Source organism: Numenius arquata, chromosome W (genome assembly GCF_964106895.1).
Source record: "Numenius arquata chromosome W, bNumArq3.hap1.1, whole genome shotgun sequence".
NCBI lineage: Eukaryota > Metazoa > Chordata > Aves > Charadriiformes > Scolopacidae > Numenius > Numenius arquata.
This window is the reverse complement of record NC_133615.1, coordinates 28,248,849-28,276,673: the sequence shown is the minus strand read 5'-3', so window position 1 is coordinate 28,276,673 and position 27,825 is coordinate 28,248,849.

Genomic DNA, 27,825 nt, shown 5'->3' with positions numbered 1-27,825 from the left:
GTGATGAGTGGAATTCCTCAGGGGTCAGTACTGGGACCAGTGCTGTTTAACATCTTTGTCAGAGACATGGACAGTGGGATTGAGGGCACCCTCAGCAAGTTTGCCAACAACTCCAAGCTGTGTGGTGCAGTCAACACACTGGAGGGAAGGCATGCCATCCAGAGGGACCTGGACAGGCTTGAGAGATGGGCCCATGCAAACCTCAGGAAGTTCAACAAGGCCAAGTGCAATGTTCTGCACCTGGGTCAGGGCAATCTCAGGCCCAAATACAGGTTGGGCGGAGAATGGATTGAGAGCAGCCGTGAAGAGAAGGATATGGGGGTGTTGGCTGATGAGAAGATCAACATGAGCGGCCAATCATAGAATCATAGAATTGTCTAGGTTGGTGTATGGGAGCACCCAGTCAAACCAGTTTCAGAGCACAATAGGTGAGATGCAGGGAGTTGTCATCAGACTGGCTGTAGTAAAAAGCTCTGTAAAAAGCAAACTGAAGTTGAGGCTACCAAAGCTGCTTTAGAGGAAGAACGAAAGACAAAAGAGGCATTAAGGGCCCATGAAGAACAATTGGAAGTTGAAAACATGTTTTTGAAAGATGAATTAGCTGCCAAAAGGGAGAGGAATCGGAGGTTACAGGAAAACTTAGATCTTTTGTTGTCGAGTGCTCCGACCCCCTCTCCCACCCAAGTCAGGAACTTAATTATGTGTGCCGACCCTGATACTTGGGACGGGGACATCTGGGGTGACCCAGATGAGGAGCCCCAGATGAGGAGCCCGAGGGGACAAGTAATATTGAAATTCAACCCCTCATTAAAACGGAGGTGCAGTCAAATGATAGAAATAATCGGAGATATACTACAACACGTATCACCCCGTGGTCCGGACCCGAGCTTGCCCAAATGCAAGAACAATTTTCACACAAGTCAGAGGAAAGTGCAACTGAATATTTATGGAATGTTTCGCTAAAAGGAGGCGATCGTATCTTGCTGAGTGAGGAGGAAGCAAGAGGTTACTGGGGTCCTGGCGTATTTCTGGATATAGGGATCCAGTGGGGGATCAACCCTTAACACTTAGAGTCGCCCACTGGGCAGGGGGGATGGATTCTAGAGAGCAAGGTGAGCCACTGGCTATTAAAAGTGCTGGGCTGTCTGGGCTAGCTGAATCCGTACAAAAGGCTGCCTGTATACAAGCCATGTATGAGCATGGTGAGCAGGGCATTCCCCTTGCCGCTCCGGTAGATCCGGTCCACCTTAAACCATTGATTAGAGGTCTCCCTGATTCTGTGAAAATGTATGTGCAAAACCTAAAGGAAAAGATTGCACAGGCAATTGACCATAGTACTCGCAACCCGCACCAGCGACAGCGGCCCGTTTTAACTTGGGGGGAACTATTACAAGAAATCGTGATTTTTGGTAGAGACATGAGTTGGTCAGAGGAAGGTTCAAATTTACAGTTCCAGGTCTGGCAGGCACAGTTTGTTGGGCATAATAATCCTCGTCCTCCCCGACAAGCTAATTCTCGTTTTGACCCACAGCGTAATGAATTATGGAGAAAGGCGTTAGCATTAGGAATACCCCGATCAATGTTACATGGGCAGTCCACAGAGAATACTCGTATAATGAGAAACTTGGTGGAGCAGCCTATTAGCAAAGCTACAGAACGTACTGATGCTGTTAAAACACAGAGAGATAAACCCTCTGCTCCTGCAAATCCTTTCTCAGATTTAAGGAAGGATTTAATAGATCTAAAAAACTAGAAAGCGCGGGGGGTATTTTAGGCCGACCCACCTGTTATAGTTGAATTTTAAGACAAATCGAGTCCGAAATAGATTTATTAAATATTTATTAAGGTAGGAAAGCAAAAGCAGCGCTGGGCGGCCGGGGAGTCGCAGCTCCACCAAAGACTCGCAAATTCAGGCAAGCTAAACGACTCCTTTTATCTTCACAGAGGTCGATTGCAACATCTTCGGGTACGCCTCTCGGCTTCTTCCGAGGGGCTTCTTGCTTGGGGCAATTTCGATAAGATATCGTCACAGAATCAGCTTATACAATCTATTCTTTTCAGGGTTGATTGGTACAATGGCACACGTTAGCAAGACATTAACGGTTTAACATTCGCTCAAGGTAACACATTCTGATGACATTGTGGTTAAGCCTTTCTTGTCAAACAGGGTGTTCCCATGTTTGGTGTTGCCAGATAACATTGTGGACGTGTATCTTCTGGTTAAATAGGAAGTTCTCAAGACTGCTACAATGGGTTCGTTCCTCTTGCTTAACCTGTTTGATCAGCAAATTACCCTTGGTTACTTATTACAATCCCCCCTTCTTTTATTTATAAGTGATTTGCTGATCAAACCTAGACAATACCTCACAAGCGGCATCTAATTCAGGATTTTCGTTCGGTATAATTTTCATTTCCAGTTCTGATTGCTTCATCACCATTAGCTGCACTTTTTCTAACCTGCCTTTAAAAAAGGTTACAAGTTTATTAATGACACAGGGTCCAAAAGTCAGAGCCAATAGTAACATTATGAGGGGTCCCACCAAAGTAGAAATTAAGGTAGTCAGCCATGGTGACGGATTAAACCAAGATTCATACCAGGAGGACTGAGCCTCTCGTTCCCGTTTTCTTTTCTCTAATCCTTCTCTCAGCTTAGCTAACGAATCTCTTACTACCCCTGTATGGTCAGCATAAAAGCAACATTCTTCACCTAGGGCAGCGCATAATCCTCCGTTTTGCATGAACAAAAGGTCCAATCCTCTTCGATTCTGTAAAACTACTTCTGACAATGAGGTCAATGATTTCTCTAAATAGGAAATAGATTTTTCTATTCGGGCCAAATCTTCGTCTACTGCAGCTCTTAGAGATGTTAGACTCTGTTGTTGTTGTACCAAGGAGGTTATGCCAGTGGCGGTCCCGGCGACCCCTAAACCAAGTAGAGTAGCTATAGTAATTGCAGATATTGGCTCTCTTTGGTTGATTTTATGTCCTGAATTGCTCCAATGTAAATACATAGTTTCTTCCCCATGTAAGAGGATTCTAGGTACCACAGTAACTTGTACACACAATTCTGAGGCATTTTTCTTGAGAACAGCAGTGGACAAACAAGGTGTTAATCCGGTTATGGAACAAACCCACCATGCCCCAGGACTAGGCAGAATCCATTTAATATCAGATGTAAAGTTTTGAGTTTGGTTAGTACATAGAGCTCTTTCCCCATTCGTCACCTTTCCTATACACCAACCGCTCCCTCTGACCTGTTGGAGAGTAATCCCTGCTTTCCGTTCTTTCCAATTACATCTGGAGGGATTCTCCTCGGCAGAGGTATTAAAGGGAGATGGCACAGCTATCCCTTCATAAAAAGGGGGTTTTACATCATAACATAACCAACAGGAAGTGGTAAAATTTGGATTTGTTGCATTTAGAGCTTGATAGGCTGCCTTCATTACAGCCCATAAGGGTTCATCATCTTTGGGTATTTTCTCCACTTTATTTGTAGAGGTTAGGTATGTCCCTGGGGTGACTGAGGCTGTGGAGTTTCCTCCCTTTGGCTTTGTGATGACTCGATTGGGCCCTACTGCTTGTGGTATTTTAACTTCCCGTTTTTGAATGAATATTAGTCCTCCTCTATCAGTTCCAGATTCCCAATATCGCATTCCCCAGGTTCGTCCAAATAACCATCCATGGTCATTAGGCTGCAGGATTTCTAATATAACATGCTTACGGTTGCCAAGATGGGAGCCCTCTATGTGTCCATCCCAGCTAGAAGCTGGCGGGTTGCATCCTCTGGGCCCCCATATTATATTTAAAAATCTATCTTTACTGGCTACATCCCAGTTTGAAGCTATGGTTTCACATCCCCAATATGCACAGTAATAGTGATTAGGGAAATTGCAATAGCTTTTCCCTGGATTCGAACTGGGGCAGAGATAAAAAGGTTTTATTGCTCTTTCTTGTCGACCGGATGGGTCTAGTTCATAAAAGGCTAATTCTTCCAATTTAACTTGGAATTCTGGGGGTCCGGCTGTCACATTATACCGAACTTCTATTGAATCTTCCCATCGACCTAAGGTCCAATTGAAGGGTTGATGTTCATTTTCTAAAGTCGTGGTAATTAATACCATTAATAGGATACCAGCTTTCATTTCCCCCACTGTTCAGTACCTCTCTGCCTTCCTCGTCTACTCTTTTGCGGAGAGCAACGGGATATTAATATCTTCTCGGCAGCAGCAGGTAGTCTTCAGGGGGATTTTGCTGTTATCCTGTCAATAATTTCCAAGGTCTAAAGAGTTAGTTACCTCTCAAATATATTTCCACCTGTTTGGTTGTTGTGCCCGTTTCCAGGCAAATCTTATAACACACTGTCTTAAAACTCTATACCAGTCTGTTTCATATATTTCCCAAAGCTCGGGTATTGACAATTCCCACCCACAAAATAATTTACGAATCTCTGCTTGAGCCCGTTGTTCCCTGGTATGTGTCAAATTATTGCGACATTTCATACAATAAGGTTGTCTCTTAAATGAAACACAGGACCATTCTTTATCGCAATTTAAACATCGGCAAACAACCCAACATAAACGTCCGGAAGTGGGGTGTTTCACGCAGGGTATTCCATGGAGATCTCCTATACTGGGCGATTCAGGTATTTCTGTCTCCGTCTCACAGCAAAAAGGAAAAACCTGAGGAGTTCCTGTCAGTTTGTATAATCCAGCCCCCCCCCGTTTGGTCAGGTATTCTCTCCTCACTCCAAGGTGCAAAATATACTTTTCGTAGGGTATTTCCAGGTGGTATTTGGAACCATTGATGTAAACTATTTCTTGCTTCCCTTCTGGAGTGGTTCATTTACCGGTCTCGTTTTTCCTTATCTTCATTCGGAGGTCTCCTGGTTCTGACGTTACGGTCCACCTTTCTGGGAAGATAGGTCCCTTAATTCTGCTGGCATGAGTCCATCCTTTTTCTGCTGTCCGTACAGCCGTATCTGTGGTAAGTAAAACAACAAAGGGTCCTTCCTAACGGGGTGTTAGGGAGGTTTCTTTCCAGGTTTTGATTAATACCTGGTCTCCAGGCTGGATTTGGTGTATGGAAATGTCCAAGGGAGGTCTTTGTACTACCAAACCCTTCTTTCTTAGTTCCTGTCTCCTTCTTGTAAGTTCTAAAATATATTCTGTTAAAATTTTATCCTCGACCTTTGGGTGCTCTACTAATAATCCAAAGTCATAAGGCATCCCATACAACATTTCAAAGGGGGATATACCAGTATCTGTCCTAGGTTGAGTTCTAATGTAAAGCAAGGCCAGCGGTAGACATTTAGTCCAATTCATTTTTGTCTCCACCATAAGTTTGGTTAGGTGTTTCTTTATTTCCCCATTCATTCTTTCTACTTTCCCGGAACTTTGTGGGTGCCAGGGAGTATGGTATTCCCATTTTGTACCGAACAATTCAGTTGTTTCTTTAATTATTTTGGATGTAAAATGTGGGCCTCGGTCTGAGTCAATTACCGCAATAGTTCCATACCTCGGAATAATTTCTTCCAAGAGGATTTTAATAACTGTCTTGGCAGTAGCCCTTATCACTGGGAAGGCTTCTACAAAGTGCGTAAGGTGATCAACCAAGACTAATAAATACTGATATCTCCCAACCTTCGGTAATTCAGTAAAATCCACTTGTATTTTCTCAAAGGGCCTTTTAACCAGTTCACGACCCCCTTGAACCTTCTCCCTAAGTTGTCGTTTATTCACTTTGTGACAGGTTAAACATCCCTCTAAGATCCTTTTGGCTAATCCGTATATTCCGATGCAGGCATATTTTGTTTCAAACTGATCCACTAAAGCCTGAATTCCCCAATGGGTTTTATGGTGTAATTTATTTAGTATTCCTCTGGCTAATCCCTTTGGAAGAATTTCCCTACCATCTGGTAGCAGCCATTTATCACCATCTCTTTTTGCTCCAATTTGTTTTAGCTTATCCAATTCTTGGAGAGTGAAAGTCTTCTCTATTTTTAGCCTTTCAGGTTCCTCTTCCAAGGTCTGAACCATTAACAGGGCAGCCCGTTTTGCCTCTGCGTCGGCTAGATTGTTTCCTCTTACTGTATGGGTTAGTCCCTTCTGATGTCCTTTTACATGGACTATGGCTATCTTTAGTGGACCTCTTAAGGCCTTTAAAACTTCTTGGATTAGTTTTTCATGGACTAATCCCTTTCCCTGGGTGTTAATTAAGCCCCTCTCTTCCCAAATTTTTCCAAAGGTATGCACCACCCCAAAGGCATACTTTGAATCTGTATAAATGGTTCCAATTTTATTTTCTAAAAGTTTTAATGCTCTCATCATAGCATATAACTCACATGCTTGTGCGGACCAAGCTTTATTTAATGGTCCTGACTCTTTTATCTGAAAGGTATACCCGTCCACAATAGCATATCCCGGTTTCCGTTGTCCTTCAACCACTCGTGAGGAACCATCCACAAATAATTTCTCCCCTTCGCCTAATTCATCTTCCTCTAAATCCTCCCTTATCTTAGTTTGCAAATTTATTAGTTGGAGACAGTCATGTGTCAAATCTTCCCTAGGTTCCCCATATAAAAATTGGGCAGGATTCTGAACAGAGGTGGTTTCCATTTCTAACCTAGGGGAGTTAATCAAAATTCCCTCATATTTTAGTAATCGACTGTCTGTAAGCCACTTATCAGCTCGTTGTTGCAATACTCCTCGAATGTTATGGGGGGTGTATACCTTTAGTTCACCTCCTAAGGTGACCTTTCCAACTTCTTCTACCAATAATGCAGTGGCCACTATTGCTTGTAAACAAGTGGGCCACCCGCGGCTTACAGGATCTAGTATTTTAGAATAATATCCTACAGGCTTTCTCTGCCCTGCCCACCCTTGGGTCAGAACCCCATAAGCTGTCCCGTTATCCACATTGATAAAAAGTTGAAAGGGTTTACGGATATCGGGTAAACTGAGGACAGGTGCTTCCACCAGGTTTCTTTTCACGTTCTCCCAGCGCTTCTCATCTTCAGGGGTCCATTTTACTAACCCATTTTTAGTTAGTTTTTCGTACAAGAATTTTACTTTACTGCTGTAATTTTCTATCCACTGTCGACAATACCCTAACAATCCCAACAGCTGTCTTATCTGTCTTTTATTAGTGGGCGCTGTTAGGGATAAAATTCCTTTCACTCTTTCGGGATCTAATTTCTTGTGTCCCTTTGTGAGCCAATGTCCCAAATATTTTACCTCTTCTTCAGTGAACTGCAATTTGGACTTAGAAACCTTTAACCCCTTGAGGCCCAAAAAGTTTAATAATTTGATGCTCTCATTTCTGACTTCTTCTTGAGTTTTTCCTGCAATCAATAAATCGTCTACGTATTGTATCAGGATTAATCCCTGACTTAATTCGTAGGATTCCAATAATTGTTCCAGAGCTTGTCCAAACAAATTTGGGGATTCTGTGAATCCCTGGGGCAAAACAGTCCACCGTAATTGTTGTTTTCTATGGGTTCTGGGGTCCTCCCACTCGAAAGCAAAATTGTCTCTACATTCTTCTTCTAAGGGACAGGCCCAAAAAGCATCTTTTAAATCTATAACACTATACCATTTATATTCTGGACTTAACCGATTAAGTATAGTGTGTGGGTTAGCCACCACAGGGAACCGGGTAATGGTTCGTTCGTTTATGGCTCTCAGATCTTGTACTAAGCGATAGGACCCATCCGGCTTCTTTACGGGCAATATGGGAGTGTTGTGAGGAGACATACAGGGTTCTAAAAGTCCTTGGACCAAAAGTCTCTCAATTACTGGCTGCAACCCTTCTCTCCCTTCTCTGGAGATGGGATACTGTTTTATCCTAATTGGCTGGTCTGGGTCTTTTATAGAGACTGTGATCGGTTTGATATTTAATTTTCCCACCGATCCAGGGCTATACCAAGTTTCTGGATTAATCTTGGCTTCATCTTCAGCGGTTAATAAGCATAACTTTACTTTTAACATCTCTTGGTCTACTTCCAAATTAATTCCTAATTCCACCATCAGGTCTCGTCCCAAAAGGTTATATTCAGCTTCTGGGACCAATAAAAATGTTCCCACCCCATCTTTATTTGGGGCTTCTATTGCTACATTCCTTATCAGGGGCACCTTGAAAGGTTCCCCTTTTGCACCAATTACTTGGAGTTTATCCTTTGATTCAACACATCCAGATGGTAACTTTTGGACGGTTGATCTTTCGGCACCCGAGTCCACGAGGAACTCGAACACTTCATGCTGAGGACCCAATTTCAATTTTATCAAGGGCTCGGTAACCTTAGGGGTCCCCAGCAAATAGAGCCCCTGACCCCCCTAATCTTCCTTAAAAATCTCCTCATCCTGCATTCTTTTCCGACAATTTCTCTGCAGATGTCCCTTCCTGCGACAATAAAAACATTCTATGTCCTGCGAACCAAATCTCCTTCTTCTCGGTTCTACTGGGCCCTTCCAGGGACTTTCTCTTCTCTTTCCCTGATTTTGCCCTTCCCTTACAGCAGCCATCAGGATTCTGGCTTGTTTCTTCTGACTTTCTTCTTCCCTTCTCACATACACCTTCTGAGCTTCTCGTAGTAACTCATCTAACCCCCTCTCCTGCCAGTCTTCTACTTTCTCTAACTTTCTTCTTATATCTGTCCAAGATTTAGCTACAAATTGAGTTTTCAGCAGGGCTTGACCCACTTGGCTATCGGGGTCTAACCCAGAATATAGCTGTAAACTCTTTCTCAATCTTTCCAGCCATTCGGTGGGGGTTTCATCTTTCTTCTGTTGTTCATTAAAGGCCTTATTGATATTTTGCCCTCTAGGTACAGAATCCCTAATCCCCTGAATTATCATATCACGGAGATCAACCATGTTATTTCTATGTGCGGGGTCTTGATTGTCCCAATTGGGCCTCTGTAAGGGCCATTTTACATCCCCGGCGGGACCATGCTGATGCCTCTGATCCCAGTGTCTCATGCCTGCCATTCTGATCATTCCTCGTTCTTCGTTTGTGAACAAGATCTTTAAAATAGACTCCATCTCATCCCAAGTATAAATGTTAGGCCCGAGGAATTGATCAAAACGTTCTGCTACCCCTAATGGGTCCTCTAACAAGTGTCCCATTTCTTTCTTAAATTCCCTCACATCCCCGGAGCTGAGGGGTACAGATACAAATCCAACTCCGGGTTGTGGTCCCCCCATAGCAGTCTCCCTTAAGGGATACAATAAATTTTCCTCCCTTCTTTCTCTGATTTGACTTCTAGTTATTCTTCGATTAGAAGGAGGAGTCTCTTCCTCAGGTTCTGTAGGTGCTGTTGGAGGGAGATCTTGCTCAGGACCTTGTGGTGGCGGAGGAGGGGGGACATAGGGTGGGGGGGACACTGGAGGTTCGTCTATGTCCCACCTTTTCTTTTTATCATTTTTCTTTTCCTTTAATGGAAACAAATTAGCGGCCTGAGCCGTGCTCAGGATCCATAAAAAGGCATATTCACTCTCCTCCTTACTAAATGGTCGTTTGTTGTTAATGTATATGTTTAATTGTTGGCATATCCAATCCTCTAAGGATCCATGAATTGGCCAATATAAATCTTTTCTTATCTGTTTTCCTCCCCATATTTCCATACAATAATAGACCAATTTCTCCTTGGATTTCCCTTTTAGGGAAGGGGAACTATCCCAATATCGAATCATTAGGCCTAATGGGCTATCTTGGGGTATATCAGGGAGCCCACCCCCACCCCGTATCTTCTGTATGGAACCAGAAGCCTTACTTTTCTTCTGTCCCATCTTCCGGGAGTGCCTTCTCTCACTCAAGTTTCACTCGCTTCCCTCCGTTCGTGGCCCACGCCCTCGCGGACAATGGGAACCGCACTATTAGGAGGTCCACACTCACTTCGTCCGGTGGGCTACTAAGCCCAGTGGACGTCTCAGTCACTCGCACCCTGGGTACCCAATCCCCGACCGAACGGAACCGCAATATACTTACTCACTCCCGAGTCTTCGTCCGGCTCTTTGTGCACAAAAATTACGGGGAACTGCAGTTTCTCCTTTCTCTTTCTTTTTGCTTTCCTATCTCAGTTCGGAAAATCCAGGTGAGCTAAGTCGGAATCTCCTCCAGGACCATCCGAAGATGGGGGCGCCCTCCCAGAGTTGAATTCTGAGTTGGCTGTCTGGATCCGAGTCACGGCACCAAATTTGTTATAGTTGAATTTTAAGACAAATCGAGTCCGAAATAGATTTATTAAATATTTATTAAGGTAGGAAAGCAAAAGCAGCGCTGGGCGGCCGGGGAGTCGCAGCTCCACCAAAGACTCGCAAATTCAGGCAAGCTAAACGACTCCTTTTATCTTCACAGAGGTCGATTGCAACATCTTCGGGTACGCCTCTCGGCTTCTTCCGAGGGGCTTCTTGCTTGGGGCAATTTCGATAAGATATCGTCACAGAATCAGCTTATACAATCTATTCTTTTCAGGGTTGATTGGTACAATGGCACACGTTAGCAAGACATTAACGGTTTAACATTCGCTCAAGGTAACACATTCTGATGACATTGTGGTTAAGCCTTTCTTGTCAAACAGGGTGTTCCCATGTTTGGTGTTGCCAGATAACATTGTGGACGTGTATCTTCTGGTTAAATAGGAAGTTCTCAAGACTGCTACAATGGGTTCGTTCCTCTTGCTTAACCTGTTTGATCAGCAAATTACCCTTAGTTACTTATTACACCACCCATGTAATATCTAACCTAGAATGGCCTAACCATTTAAGTGACGCACATATTATTTTAGCTACTGGCCCCAGACGAATACCTGTAAATTTTCTAATTCATACTGGAGCTCAAATAAGTGTCATCACCAAAAAAAAACAGCAAAAAAGTTAGGTTTAGTCCCCACCCGGAAGAAAATAAATGTAATAGGAGTGACTGGAGTCCCTGAAATCAGACCAATTGGTACGGTGTGTGTCTGGCTTCCAGGAAAAAACCAAATGACTAAGATAAAAGTAGTCATCGGTCCTTATCATAATAACATTTTGGGATTTGATGTATTAGCAAGCAAAGTCTGGAGATTGCCAGACGGGACAGTGTGGAGCTTTGGAGCCCCACCGTGTGAGGTCCAGTTACTGGAGACAGCCACTAGACTGCCTCCTTCCCGGGTAACAAATGTTAATCAATATCCACTACCAGCCGCAGCCAAACCGGTGATCAGGGAAGCAATTAAAGACCTGGAAGCCCGTGGCATTATAATCAGGACACACTCACCCTATAACTCCCCGGTATGGCCAGTACGTAAACCGGACGGTAGATGGCGACTCACAGTTGACTACAGGAGGCTTAGCAGCAATGCAATGCCCCTTACGGCCGCTGTTCCCAGCATTGCTGACCTGGTTACCCAGATTCAAGCTAACCACCACACATAGATGTGCACATTAGATGTTAAGGATATGTTTTTTATGATTCCTCTTCAGGAGGAAGATAAACCTCAATTTGCATTCACGTGGGAGGGAGTGCAATATACCTTTAATCGGCTCCCACAAGGATACAAACACTCTCCCGCTATTGCCCATAATGCATTAGCAAAAATATTGAAGGAGATAAAAGTACCAGATGGGGTAAGTGTGGACCAATACGCTGATGATGTCTTCATGGGTGGAGATAATGAAGAGGCAGTCAGAGAAGTGTCCAGTAAGGTTTGGGACACACTGACTTCATTGGAATTAGAAATCCCTCCTGCTAAATGTCAGGGACCAAGTCAAGAGGTTAAATTTTTAGGAGTTTGGTGGTCAGCAGGAGCCATGGCTATACCAGCTGATATCCTGGAAAAAATAGAAGCTGGTAAAGCTCCAGAGAACAAAAGGGAGCTACAACAGATACTTGGGACTTTAGGTTATTGGCAAAAACATATCCCTGGGTTTTCTATAATTGCTAGACCCCTGTATAATTTGATTAAGAAAAATGCTGTGTGGCAGTGTGTAACTGGTTCTTTTAGAGAGATTCCAACATACAAACGAGAGCTCATGTGAAAACAAAAATGTTAACTCAGCTTTATTGTGAAGCCTTGATAAGCAATTCCCAAATGTCCCAAAAGTTACTTAGAAGAGTTTTACCAACAAACAGCAGTTACTTAGGAGAGTCTTACCAACCCAAAGATAAGTAGCAGCACCACCGAGCAGCAGGATGGCGAGGAGCCACATCGGTAAGGTGCAGGGGAAGTAGACACAGCACCTTCAGGACATCCCCTGTAACTTCAAAGTGTGCTCATGTCTTCTCTCTCCCTCTGCCCAAGACAGCCCCCTTATATCCTGCACCGGAGTGAGTGGGAAAGTACCAGCTAGGGTCGCTGCACACGTGGCCAGCGCATGCGGCGAGCCTCACCAGACTCGTGCTTCAGCTGCCTGATACGCGACCACATTGTTGCACCTTCTTCTTTTTGTTTTCCTTCTTTGAAGGTCAGGTTCTCATGGGTACACACATAGTTTTGCAACAACAGTACTGAGATCCCTTGTTTTTCTCGGTGCGTATACTGGACTTAGTTTAACTAGTAAGTTTCCATCGTGCCTCACTCGGACCATCCTCTGTTATCCCTTACATACAGTGGACCCCTCAGCATGAGGAAGCCTTGAATTTACTGATTCATGAACTTCGCATATATCAGACTTTAGGCCCTATACACCAGACAGATCCTATACAGATTGAGTGAGGATTCAGTGAACATGGTTCTCATCGTAATTTATATCAACAGGGACCATAAGGCCCTAATAGACTCTTGGAATTCTCTTCTCATTCATTCAATGATACTGAGCAGAGATACCTTTTTCCCAGTCAGTGTATGTTATCACTAGTGCGGGCAGTAAAAAAGGCTGAGAGGATTTGCATGAACCAAGATATGGTCGTCCAGGGTCCTTTCCTTCGCCTGGAATCAGTTAGGAAATGGACTCCTCCCCCTGAGGGAATTGCCAAAAAACCCACTGTCCAGAAATGGTACTCCTATTTGGAAGGTATTTGTCAGTTAGTTACTATTACTGAAGGGCCTGAAATAAAGGGCCTTGTGATTATTAGTGAATCTTGCTAAAGTAGTTAATAATTTGCTTATCTGTTGTAAGCTGTTGTGTGACAGTCAACATTCTAAAGTTACCGCGTGACTGTTAGACAATGGGGTAATTAGTCTCGCTTATCATAAGAAGAACTAGAAAACAAGATAGAGGGAGCTCAGACAACAAGACTGGAGAAAAACAGCTTGAAGCAAGGCCGGCTACCAAGTCAGCAAGAAAAGGGAGCAAAACAACCCAAGTTCATCTAGGGGACAACTGATGAAGAGGAAGATACGACCACCAGAGTGACTGTGGTTCCTGAAAACGGTCAATAAATGGCAGCAAAGACCATGGAAAAACTCACCTCCTGAATATGTAATTAATTCTAAGAAAGGCAGACTTAAGTTAATCATGTTGCAGAAACACTATGATTATGCAATACTTTTGTAAATATAAGCCTGTTGAAATCGTGGCTGAGCGGGAGCACCTTGAGGAAAAATCCTGGTGCGACCCCAGCGCTGCAATCAAGAATACCACTTGATAGTCACATTGGCTATTGAGTCCAGTTTCTTTGTTTCAGGCTGGTAAAAATATCTAAATTACAAAAGGCTGTTAACGCAGACCTTTCTATGTTAGTCAAACCTAACAAACCATCACCTATTTTAGAAGCACCCCCTTTCACAGCTGAATCAGATCAGTCAAAAGTATGGTTTACAGATGCTTCTGCAATTCGCAAAACCGGGATTTGGCAATATACAGTGGTAGCTCTAGAGATAATAACAGGAAAAACTGAGATTGAGAAAGGAGAAGGTAGTGCCCAAGTAGGGGAGCTACAGGCTGTGTGGTTAGCTGTGAAACATGGAGCTCAAACTACATATTCCGACTCCTATGCAGTGTTCAAAGGGGCAACAGAATGGATCGGACATTGGGAAACTAATGATTGGCAAGTCAATCGGGTGCCGGTGTGGAGAACAGAGGACTGGAAGCAGCTATTAGAAGTGGGAAAGGAAAAGACACTGCGAATAGGCTGGGTAAAGGCACATGATAAAGCTATAACTGAGGTTGCCCACTGGAACAATAGAGTTGACTATCTCACCCGCATACATACATTAGAAGCGGATGAGAGTACAGATGCACAGGAGTGGGTAAGGTTAAGGGAATGGTTACATGAAAGGCATGGCCACACTGGGAAAGCTGATCTGTATAAGGAATGCCAAGCCAGAGGATGGTCTGCTAAACTGGCAGACTGTGAAAGGACAATAACACACTGTCCACAGTGTCGCCTACGATTAAAAATGAATCATCCAAATCAGGCCCCGCCTTTACATATTAGGGGAGGGAAAACACTCTGGCAAACTCGGCAAATTGATTATATTGGGCCACTTAAAGCATCTAATCATTATAGATATATCCTAGTAGGTGTAGAAGTGGTGTCAGGATTGACCCAAGCCACCGCAACCACAACAGCGTCTGGAGAATGGACCGTTCAAGTGCTAAAGGAATGGTTTAGTACTTTACCTATGCCTTCTGCCATCCAAAGTGATAATGGTTCACATTTCACAGCAGCCATCGTCCAGGAATGGGCAAAAGGGGAAGGTATTGACTGGGTCTTCCATACCCCTTATTACCCCCAGGCAAATGGAATGGTAGAACGGATCAATGGATTAATTAAAAGATTTGCAAAGGTCCATGAATCAAATTGGAACCTGAGACTATCTGAAGCAGTATATACTGTTAATAACAGATGGGGTGAAAATGGAAATGCAAAAATAAAAGCGTTTTGTCCTACTAGAGAAATGATCTCCAAGGCACCACAAAAAATTGATGAAATCCCTGTACCATTGCATCCAGGTCAACCAGTAATGGTCAAATTACCTCAAACTGGAGTTATACCCCTGACATTGATCGATCCAAGGGGATCATATGCATGGGAAGCAAAAGATAACTCTGACCGCATACGTCGAATAAGTAGTAGGTGGATCATACCAGATTTTTAACTGACTCATTGTCGATCATATATATGGTCGAGCAGCACTTTTGCATTTACTTGCAGGTGTGCCCCAACAAAAGGATGGATGAGGAGTACAACAGGGTGGAGACCTAAGATGCATCGACCCGAAGTATGAACTGTGCTTGCATGGAATGGACAAACTGTGCAGAACTTGACTGTGGACCATAAGTTCTTGGTTGTTTGTTGTTTTGGGGTTTTTTTCTGATCTGTATATTTTTTCTGTATATCTGTTTTGATAAGGATAATTTGTTTGTTTGTTTGTTTGTTAACCTAAGTTTTAATAGTAGGTGCTATATCATGGCTGTGATTATAAGGCCTTTTGTAATAATAGTCATTAGCTCTAGAATAACCATAGGTATAAGTAGACAATCTAGAATATGGAATAGACAGCCTTGGGCTTTTGAACAACACGTTGATGGTTCCCCGATTGTAAATCACACTGAACCAGATAATTGCGGCGATTGAGAGACGGGACACAGCTTGATGCAAGCAAAATGTTCATTTATTGTATACCATCATTCCTTTATATATGCTTACTTTGGCTGCGTGTTTTAAACTGATTGGTCCCTTTGAACACACACTGCTCGCGCGGCTGCATCTGATTGGTCAGTGATATATTATCACACCATCAACCATAGCTTATCTTGAGGACACAGTTATCTTAACTTAACGACTCAGTCCTTAAGGCCTTTTTAGGCAGGGCGCCAGGAACTTGCCCATCTCAATGCTGCCCATCTCAGTGTGGCAACATTTGTCAAGTACCTGTTTTCAGGTCCTTGTCTAACCCTTTATGGTCAGGACCACCCTCAGTTTCCCATGGTTTATGGCCTACAAGTTCCAACATGTCCCGGCTTGTTAATTGAGCAGTACTCGGGGTTCTGCTCTTCAGGCCTCGTCCCACATCTCCCCCTTCCTGTTGTACAAAAAGAACCTTCTTCATCGAGCGTGCTATTATCCTTTGCAAACATTGTAACAGACAAGGCAAAAAAGCAATAAAAAAATAAAAACGGCTAAAGCATATACAATCGTCTTTACCAAACTTCTTAACCATCCCGATAGACCCCATCCTTCAAAAAGTTTATCTAACCAATTCCAACTATCGTCTTGTCGGAGTTTAGAGACCCCATCTTTAAGCTGTTGAATGCTGGCATGGATCGATTCCGAGTGGTCGGAGAGATTCATACAACACATGCCTTCAAAATCTTCACAGCCATGGCCTTGCGCTAAAAGCAAAAAATCTATAGCAGCTCTATTTTGCAATGTAGCATGGCGAACACTATCAACATCTAATAAAAGGCCAGACAATGCATTACTAGTAGCATTAGTCTGTTTAGCAAGCCAGCAGCCAAGCTTATCTAAAGTCGCTAATGCTTTCCCAACAGCAACTCCAGGTAACAAAAGAGAGGCAGCAAAGCGTTGACTAGAAGACCAAAATTCCACGTTATCATTACAGTCGGGGGTATATGCATGTATGCCACGCCTCGCCCTATGAGAAAGATGGTGTTGTAAAATCATAGATGTATTAGGAGTCAGGACAGAAAGGCGTCCGAGGCTACATGGACCTCCTTTTATATGAGAAGGGATAACGGGCCACGCCCTATCTCCACAAATAAAAAATATCCCCGACGGTAATAGAAAGGGAACATTGCTAGACTTAGACAAGTTTGTTGCTGTGTAATTACACCAAACACTAGCATTTTTTAAAAATGGGATGGGCAGGAGAGACATCCCATGCCCTAGACTCATTTCTTCCTGTATAGTTAAACTTAACACAAAAATCCATTTTTACTGATCCGAGGAGCTCGATCTCTTGTGGTTCTAGGGTAGTGGATGGGAGGTGGGGGTCCACACGTCCCAATAGTCTGTCACATTTCGGGACACGTTTCTGGATGGAAAGATGGATTGGAGCCCCGTAGGTATCGGCCACTCGTCCAGCGGCAAACCCACGAGGCATGTAGAAAAGGGGTTATTAGGAGAGGCAGTAGCAAGACACAAAGTGTCTTGTCCGGTCAAATTTGCCAATGTGACCCACACATTTACTTTAGGAAGAGGAGGGGGAAAAAGACTGCCCCAAAGAGGTAAGGGTCTTATACCTATTGTTATCAAAACCAGACACCCAATCATGGTCTCAAGTTCTTTCAAAGTAACAAGAGTCAAAGTCTGGTCCTATCCAGGTGCTCCGAGGCTCCCTCAGTTTCTTAGTCGTCAGTGTCTCAGTCGTTCACGGTCCCAGAGGGTTCAGGAGTTTGTTGATCAAAGAGATGATCAGAGTCGTCACTGGATGATTGTGGTAGGGATTCACGGAAGGGTCGTACGTTCTTCGCTGGAATCCACCTGGGACCTTTTTCTGTGGAGACACAAGCATAACTTCTTCCCCATGTAACAAGAGGATATGGTCCCATGATCTTACCTGTTTCTGGATCACGAACCAACACCGGGGCTTTAATTCGTACCTCAAGTGAAGCGTTTGCATTAAAATGTCGAACTATCGGAGGATTGTTATCTATTAAAGAACAATTAAAAAAATTAAAAACATACAAAGCTTTCTGTAGTCGTTCCTCAGGGGTGGCAGTCCCCATTGTCCCCATTCCCCCTTTCTGTTGTTGCAGCAAGCATTTTAAAGACTGGTGGGAGCGTTCAATCAGGGATTGACCTGTAGGGGAATGAGGAATGCCGGTAATGTGGGTCACACCCCAGGAGTCAAAAAATGCTTTCATTGCGGTTGAGACATATGCAGGGCCATTGTCCGTTTTTATTTGAGAGGGTATGCCCAAGGTGGCAAAAGCACGCATCAAATGTTTGCGGACGTCACGCGCCTTCTCCCCTGTGTGGCAAGAAGCAAACAAAGCGCCTGAAAAGGTGTCAATAGAGGAATGGACATATTTCAATTTACCAAACTCTGGATAATGCGTAACGTCCATTTGCCATAGCTGTAAGCTCTGCAGCCCTCTGGGATTAACCCCTCCTGCTATCGACGGGAAAGAATGCCTTTGGCAGTCAGGACATACTGCGATAATGTTAGATGCTTGTTGGGAGGTAAGCCCAAACTGCTGTTTGAGACCTCCAGCATTCTGGTGAAAAAAGGAATGGCTGAGTTTAGCCTGTGCTACGCGATCCGGCAATACCTGTACTGGTAATGTCAGCAAATCAGCTCGTCGGTTCCCTTCTGCAATAAAGCCAGGTAGAGAAGTGTGTGACCTGACATGCATAACAAAATAGGGGTGAGGGCGAGAGTCCAAGAGAAAGATAAGTTCTTGTAATAAAGCAAATAGGTCAGAATGTGAGACGTTACGTAATACAGATGCTTCAGCTCGCTCAACAATCCCTGCAACATAGGCTGAATCAGTGATGAGGTTAAGCGGTGTGGACCACCTTCGAAAAACTCGAACAACCGCAGTCAGCTCCACTATCTGGGGAGAACCAGGAACGGTCTCTATGTCCGAGTCCCATCGTCCATGCTGGTCGTCCCACCATAAGATGACTGATTTGTGTGATTTTCCAGACCCGTCCGTAAATACAGTAAGGGCTTGTAATGGCTGATCGCTCCTTTTCGGCCTGGGCATCAAGCGGAAGTCAACATTAAGCAGCTTATGTGAAAGTGGGTGGGATGTGAGTTGACCCGTATAGTCTGCCAATGCCATAATAAAGGTGTCTGACTGCTGATAAAGCCATTGGAAATACATGTTCGTCACAGGTAAGCAAATACAAGCAAAGTCTACTCCTGATAATGTTAACAAGCATTGCCTGGCTTTAATTATCAAAGAAGGAAACATCTCATGCTGCGTCGAAATGGTTTTTGTAGATTGATTCGGCAAGAAAACCCATTCGATAATCAGCAGTGGGTCTGATTTCTGAGGGTCCCATTGAAATATTAGTGCATGAGGCTGTCGAGCGGGGTTTAAAATGATTAGATAAAAAGGTAATTCGGGAGCCCACCGGTGTACTTGTCTGAGAGTGATTGCTGTAGCAACCTTTTGCAAAGAGTCAATGGCCTCAGGGCCAAGACTGCGGTGGGAACGCAAGTCAGTATCTCCTTTAAGTAGTTCGAATAAAGGACCTAAGTCCGCATTAGAAATTCCCAACAGCGGTCAGACCCAATTGATTGTTCCCAACAATTTCTGTACATCATGCAAGTTTTTTATGTCTACCTGTATCTGTAAAGGTTGAGGAACTATAGTCTGGGCCCTGATGCACCAACCTAAGTATTTCCATGGGGGTATCTTTTGAACCTTCTCTGGCGCAATACAGAGGCCTGCTGAGTTAACAGCAGTTGTGACAAGGGCTACAGCTTCCTCCATGACCTCGTGATGTTGTGCAGCCACTAGGATGTCATCCATGTAATGGTACAATAAGACACCAGACATTGCGGTCCTAACAGGACTAAGTACTTTAGCTACATACCACTGACAGATTGTAGGGCTGTTCTTCATTCCTTGTGGCAGCACAACCCACTGGTATCTCTGCAACGGGGCTTGCATGTTGACGCTTGGAACTGAAAAAGCAAACTTAGGAGCATCGTTTGAGTGCAATGGGATATTAAAAAAGCAGTCCTTGAGATCAATAACAGTCAAATGCCAATGTCGAGGAATCATAGTGGGGGACGGGAGTCCTGGTTGGAGGGCTCCCATGTCTTCCATAGCGTCATTAATTTTCCTGAGGTCGTGGAGCAAGCGCCACTTGCCAGTTTGTTTCTTAATAACAAAAACAGGTGAATTCCAGGGACTAGCGGAAGGCACAATATGCCCCTTCATTAACTGTTCCATAACTAACTCTTGGAGGGCGCGAAGCTTTTCCAGTGGTAGGGGCCATTGATCTACCCAAATAGGGGTATTGGTTTTCCATGTCAATTTTAGGGTGTCGCGCACTTCAATGGCCCTGTCTAAAAATGGGTCCAAATGGACATTCCCCACTGTGATAGCACATCACGCCCCCACAGAATCATAGGAACGGGTAACACAAAGGGTTTAACAGAGGCTATATGCCCCTCCGGACCTTGGATTTGGATTAATTCCAAACTTTGGTGGCTGCTACCAGTTCCCCCAATTCCAGCCAATGCTTGGGAAATGTTAGCCAGAGGCCATTGCGGGGGCCACTTAGCCTGAGAGATTACCGTAACATCAGCTCCACTATCAATAATTCCATTTAGCACTACTTGCTGTCCTCCACGGATAAGGGTACACTGACATACGGGTCGCTTTTGAGAAATAGATTGCACCCATAGAATTTGCGGGTTCCCTGTAGATCCAAACCCTCCCCTCCTTTGGTGAGGTTGACTAGGAACGGGGGAGTTCGTCCCCACTGGAATCAATATTAATTGTGCTATACGGCTACCTTTAGGTATTGTGCAGGGAGGAAATGGGGTCCATGCCATAATCTTAATTTCATCAGTACTGTCAGAGTCAATGACCCCTGGTAATACAAAAAGGCCTGACAATGTTGTAGATGATCTTCCTAATAATAGCGCTTGTGTTCCAGGGGGTAAGGGCCCCGAGATATTTGTTGACAATAGGTGAACTGAGGGATCGAGTAACGTTACTGTGTGTGAGGTTGCCAGGTCCAATCCGGCGCTACCGGCTGTTGCTGGACAAAGACTTGAGGCACTGCTGCTTCCCTCCGGGGGGTTTGGAATGTCGGCTGCGGTACTTGTGTCTGCACGCGTCGCTGCCCTGCGCTCCGTGATCGGTTTCCCTGTATCAGTTGACCCTGGAAATCATACTTAGACCGGCATTGATTAGCATAATGACGTCCTTTTCGGCATCTAGGGCAAATCCCAGGGGCTTGAGACTTAGCCCCTCCTTTCGTGACCAGGCAGTTCTTTTTCAAATGGCCTGGCTTACCACAACCATAACAATTCCCCATGCCTGATGGACCTTTCATGGCCGCAAAGGCGGCAGCCATAGCCTCAAATTTATGATCTACAGTGCCAATTCTATTACAAGCTTCCACCATTTCAATCAATGTGAGATTCGGATTAGGAAGAGATTTCAATAGCTTTTTACAATCAGCATTAGCATTTTCAACAGCCATCTTCAGCAACAGTATTTCCCGAGCTTCCGTGTTGTCTATTTGACGTTCCAAAGCCTGTTTCAGTCTATCAATAAACTGCATGTAAGGCTCCCGGGGTCCCTGAGTGATAGTGGTAAAGGCTTTCTGCGGTTTCTGTGAGTCGGGGACCTTAAGGAAAGCCTTTTTCGCTTCTTCGTGGACTGCCGCGAGAGCCTCTTGGGGGCAGTCCCGAGCTTGAGCTGCCGGATCCGAGTGCTGACCTGTACCGGTAAGGTGCTCTATGGTCAGCGCAGCCAATGCAGCATTATTATGACCCGCATATGTAAGGAGAAGTGCCTGAAGTCCCCTTCTCCAGTGTGACTCCCATAGTGAGTATTGAGTCGGAGTCAATAGCAGCTGCGCTAGAGACTTTAGATCATGAGGAGTCATAACATATGTGTCGAACACGGAAGACAACAGACTCGCAAAATAGGGGGAAGAAATCCCGTGCTCGGTGACGGTACGGCGCAGTTCCTTAATAACCGGAAAAGATAGGGCTTCCCATTGCACCCCCTGGCCCTGATAAATCACCGGAGCCACTATTGTTCTAGCAACCTCCAGCTCCCCCTCTTTCAGGGCTTGTCGTCTTATGTTAGCCCACACATCGTGTGGGTCGGGGGGGTATAAGTCCGGTTCCTTGTCCGGATCGACCGGACCCGGATCGAAAGGCTCCTCTTCCGGGGGGTGACTGGTGGTGTGTGCACCTAAAGGTCCGGGATGCGGTGGCCCAGAAGGTGGCGCCGTAGGGGTTTCGGCCTCTTCCCCTTCTTTGGCTTCTATTCCCCCTTCCTGGGCTTTTAGAGTCTCAAAAATGCTCCTCCACCACGGGAGCATACGCTGAGCCTCGACGTCTCCCGTTGTTGCCGCGTCCCATAATTTCACCCCCACATCATCCCAGAGTTCCCATGTAAAAATACTCCATGCAGTTACAGTGGGTATTTTCACCTGCACCCATTTAAGCATTGCCTTGAGGTCATGCCCGGAAATATTTTTCCCATGCTTTTTAAGAAGACCTTTCATAAGTTCATATACGTCTCTTTCCGGGGAAGACGCTTGATTCCCCATGTTTCCCAAAGCTCACCTCTCTACTCCGGAGGGATTTCAGGCTGGCCGGCTCCTGCTTCCTTTCAGCAGCTCATTCAAAGTTCTGTGGGACTCGCAGCAAGTCGCTCAGCTAGGCGGTTCATAAACCCATCACGTCGGGGTCACCAATTTGCGGCGATTGAGAGACGGGACACAGCTTGATGCAAGCAAAATGTTCATTTATTGTATACCATAATTCCTTTATATATGCTTACTTTGGCTGCGTGTTTTAAACTGATTGGTCTTTTTGAACACACACTGCTCGCACGGCTGCATCTGATTGGTCAGTGATATATTATCATACCAACAACCATAGCTTATCTTGAGGACTTAACGACTCAGTCCTTAAGGCCTTTTTAGGTAGGAACTTGCCCATCTCAATGCTGGCCATCTCAGTGTGGCAACATTTGTCAAGTACCTGTTTTCAGGTCCTTGTCTAACCCTTTATGGTCAGGCCCACCCTCAGTTTATGGCCTACAAGTTCCAACATGTCCCAGCTTGTTAATTGAGCAGCACTCGGGGTTCTGCTCTTCAGGCCTCGTCCCACATATGTCCAAAAAGTAAAGTTATGCAAGAGGTTGTTTTTACGGTTCATCCTCTGAAAAAGGAAGAAGTTGCATGGGAAAGAACATAAAATGCTAGGTACAGTTTAATATCCACAATTTCATGTTTATGTATGCTTACCCAGATCACAAAAAAAGTGTAGCAAAAAATAAATCAATTTGACCTGTATAACCAGGATATAACTGAGAAAAGGTCTATTTTGAGGAAGGTCCCAGGGAAATTATTAAAACTAGTTACAGAAATTGAAGATATGTGAAGGTGCCTTTCTGTGATGATGTTCTGCTTTAGCCTCAGACAGCAACAAAGAACCACACAGCTGTGAGAGATTGGTTCATAAATTTTGCTTCAATATATTTGCTTTTGTATATTTCGACCAGTATGTTGTGTGTACTGAAAGGGGGGCCTAGTGATAGTAGAGTCTCATAAATTGTACTTACTTAATTAATCTTCAGAAATGTCCTTGTTCTGTTAAGAGATGTCCTTGTTCTGCAGAATGTTATCCAAGTAAAGAAAACATAGACTAGAAAGTAACCTTCAAAACAGGATCTCAAAGGATAGGGGAGTATCATCAAGGCCGAAGAAACCAGTCTCGGACGATAAAGCTGTCAAGTGAGCTGTAATGGCTGCCAAGTAGGCCGGGTTCAGCTAGAGGACAACTGATGAAGAGGAGGATACGACCACCTGATGAAGTAAACGACCACAGGAGTGCTTGTAATTACTAGCAATGGACAGTAGATGGCAGCAAAGACTGTGAAATCACTTTTAGCATAATCAACTAATTAAAGGCGTGTTTAGGATAATGATTTCTTAAAGTAGGCGTGCTTATGCCTTACAAGGTGAAAAGGTGTGAACTAAACCTGTAATAGGTTAAGGCGGTCGGGAAGAATGTGAGCTCCAACTTCTCAACCAATGAGAAGAGAGACAGAAACCCAGGCGACCGGGATGGAGTATAAGTACCTAAAAACTGAAAGATGAGGTGTGCCTCTGCTTTGAGATGCATCCGATTCAGTGTTGTTTTGTACATTTTTTTTAATAAACCTTTTTATACTTTTTTAATCTTTGCTTTGGCGACTTTGTTCTCTCTTAAATTCTACGTGTGAGCGTTCTCACACAGCTGCTCTCTCGCCCCCCAGCAGCCATGGGGGAGAATGGGAAGAAAAAGGCAAAACTCGTGGGTTGAGACAAAGGCAGTTTAACAGAACAGCAAAGGGAACAGGAAAACAACAATAACACTGATAGAGGAATGTACAAACACGATTACGGTAACACCGCTCATCACCGACTTCTTGCCCCTTCTCCCGGCTATAGATAGCCTGGGCATGGTGTCACATGGTATGGAATACATATGTCCCTGCCAGATCCCGGGGAAAATTAACCCTATCCCCGCCGGAGCCAGGACATTATCCACCCCTTATTCTATATGTGCGGCAGAGAGAAAAAGACTTCACTGAGAGGTTGAAATTAACAATTTATTTGGACTTCACTCACAATATGCCACTATTGCAAGTTTTATGGATACAGGGGAGAATGCCCTATTGCAATTTAAGAAGCAATTCACAGAATACACTATTACAACCTACATGTGATCCCAAAAAGTAACAACACAAACCACAAGTGTGCTAGATATTAATATCTTAAAAGAGTGCACTAATCATGACCTTAAAGCATGCCAAATACCATACGTATGTTTCTTAATCACTTACCCTCTCTCTCAGGTAAGGCCGCTAAATCCCTGGGAAGTTACCCTGTACAGTGTCCTGGACAAGGGGGGGAAGAATCTCCTATAGGTTGAAAGACTTCCCCATTTTTCTCCCCAAACCTTACGATCATCTCTGCATAGATAAGGATCTGTCAAGGCAGGACTAAGCTAACTTGAATGACAACTCCCTGCATTTCACCTTTTGTGCTCCGAAACCAGTTTAGCCAGGTGATCCCATTCAACGTGTGATGCCCAGATCTTACAGTTTCCAATTATTTGCCACCACATTCCCCTGTCTTTTATATATATATATTCATACATATATATTCATACAGATATAATGCCCTTAGTCTATGGGCCATCCCTCTAAAATGTCCATTGAGTTAATTTAATCCATGAATTAATCCATGGGCTCCATCTGTTAGAACAGTCTCTCAGGGCAGGCAAGATGGTGTGTGGTGCTAGACTGTTGCGTGCTGTCTTCTCAGAACTCGCAGCTGATCTATCCAGTGCAGCTCATGCCTATGGTCCATGGGCTGAAGATGTCGATCTCAATTAAGTTGCTGGGCACCAGCTGCTGAGGTCAGTTCGGATCCCATCACCGCTGCACTTTACTCAGTTTTTCATCAAAGTCCATCTGTCATTAGTTTGGGTGATTCTTACTGTAGTACAACTGATAGCAATTATAGCAATGAGGACATACAGTGGCAGGGTTATTTCGCAAATAACATCACACAATTTGGTTCATTGGCTATTCTCACCCAAAATCAAATCCCCTTGAGGTACACATCGAACTTCCCCATCCTTTTGCATCACCCACCAAGTGCACCCAGGTCCTTGAGCAAAGGCAATCCTATGGATGGGTTTGCCTTTGCCTGAGGCAGGACTAACCCAGACTGTCTTCCCTAACATATTCTTCATGTGCATTATGGGGGCTTTATCCCCTTCCACAGTACGTGGAAGTTTTGATTGGGCAGGTCCAGCTCGGTTGGTAGATCCCCTGGTGTTAACTAGCCAGGTGGCCTTTGCTAAATGTGTATCCTGATGTTTGAAGGTCCCACCACCACCAGGATTTCCATGGATCTGGTAGAAATTTGGAAACACTAAAATCTTGCACAAAGTAGCCAAAGATGATATGTCATGGGGATTTGAAGAACTATGGCACAAATTAACCTCATGGCTACCTAACTGGACATGGTTAAAGACTCTTTTATGATTGTAATAGTTTTAATTTGTATTTCTATTTTAGCTTGTACTATGATCCAATCTTGTAGTTGTAGTCAAATGTGTATGAGAAACAAGTTTTGGTATTGAGACATTGGGTTTGTAAGCCCAAAGTCTCAAGAAAAGGGGGGAGTTGCTGCAGAATCAATAAAATTAAAGCATTGTTCAATGAAGTTAGTAGAGCAAGACAGGAACTTCTAAACAGGAGCTTAGGAATGGGAACCGAAACATATTGCAAGTCAAAGAAGAACCATATATGGCTAGACAGACTGAGTTCACCAAGCGGTCACCACAGGTTTTGGGGTCTACGGCCACTGAAGGCCACCAGAGGGACCACCAGGACTTGACCACGCATGCGTTTTATAGGAGGGGACTATGTAACTGAATTCCGTGAATCTACAGGGAGGTCGTGGAGTCCCCTACTCTGGAGATTTTCAAGACCTGCCTTGATGCAGTCCTGAATAATGTGCTCTAGGCAATCCTGCTTTAGCAGGGGAGTTGGACTAGATGATCTCTAGAGGTCCCTTCCAACTCTGACAATTCAGTGATTCCGTGATCTGTGATTCCGTGAAATGAATATGTATAATCATTCCAAGAAATTATATGTATATGTATGTGATAGCCTAATAAAAGCTGTGTTTTGTTTAACATACAGTATGCACGCTAGGAGGAGCGATCCCCCATGCATCCAGCGCTGTAATAAAGAATACCTGCCTTCTAAAACTTCAAAGAGTCTTAGAGGGTTTCTTTATAGCCAGATTTTATGGTAACACCATCTGTACTTTGTTTGGTACGGGGATGCCACTGCCCTTGTGTCGTGGTTTGGCCTCAGACGGCAACAAAGGACCACGTGGCAGCCGCTCGCTCAGATCGGGTCCCCCCCCCCGCCAGCACGGCCAGGAGGGGAGAATCAGAAGAAAAAGGCAAAAACTCGTGGGTTGAGACAAAGGCAATTTAACAGAACAGCAAGGGGAGCAAGAAACAACAACAATAATAACACCGACAGAGGACTATACAACCACAAGTACAATATCACTGCTTGCCGACCGCACCCGGGACGCCTCCCGACTGCTCCGCTCCCCTGGGGGATGACTTCCTCTCTCCGCCCCCCCCCCCCCCCCCCCGACTTCCTGCCCCTCCCCTTCCCCGGCTAGCTCCTGTTACCCCCTGGGCATGGCTCACATGGGATGGAATACCTGTGTCCCTGCTAGGTCCTGGGGAGAATTAACCCTATCCCAGCCAGACCCAGGACATCATCCACCCCTTATTCCATACCATTTCATGCCATGCCCAGATCCTACAGTTTCCAATTAAATACCATCAGTTTCCCCTGACATATATATATATACACACACATATGTATATCTCCATACAGGCGTAATGTCCTTAGTCTGTGGGCCATCACTCTAAAATGTCCGTTGAGTTCATTTAGTCCATGACTTCGAGCTCCATCTGTTAGAACAGTCCCTCAGGGCATGCAAGATGGCGTGTGTGGAGCTGGACTGTCGCATGCTGTATTCTTGGGGCTTGTGGCTGATGTATCCGGTGTGGCTCATGTCCATGGTCCATGGGCTGAAGATGTTGATCTCAATTAAGTTGCTGGACGCCAGCTGCTGAGGTCAGTTCTGGTCCCTTCGCTGCTGCACTTTACTTGGTTTTTCATCAGAGTCCATTTGTCATTAGTTTGGGTGATTCTTACTATAGTACAACCAATAGCAGTTACAGAAATGAGATGTACAGTGGCAGGGTCATTTAGCAATTAACATCATACAGTTTCATTCACTGGCTATTCTCGCCCAAAATCAGGTCCCCGTGTGGTACACATCAAACTTCCCCATCCTTCCGCATCACCCACCAAGTGCACCCAGGTCCTTGAGCAAAGGCAATCCCACGGACGGGTTTGCCTTTGCCTGAGGCAGGACTAACCCAGACTGTCTTCCCTAACATATTCTTCATGTGCACTACGGGGACTTTATCTCCCTCCACAGTACGTGGAGGTTTTGATTGGGCAGGTCCAGCTCGGTTGGTAGATCCCCTGGTGTTAACTAGCCAGGTGGCCTTTGCTAAATGTGTATCCCAATTTTTTAAAGTTCCACCACCCATTGCTCTCAGTGCAGTTTTTAACAGTCCATTGTACCGTTCTGTCTTCCCAGAGGCTGGTGCATGATAAGGGATGT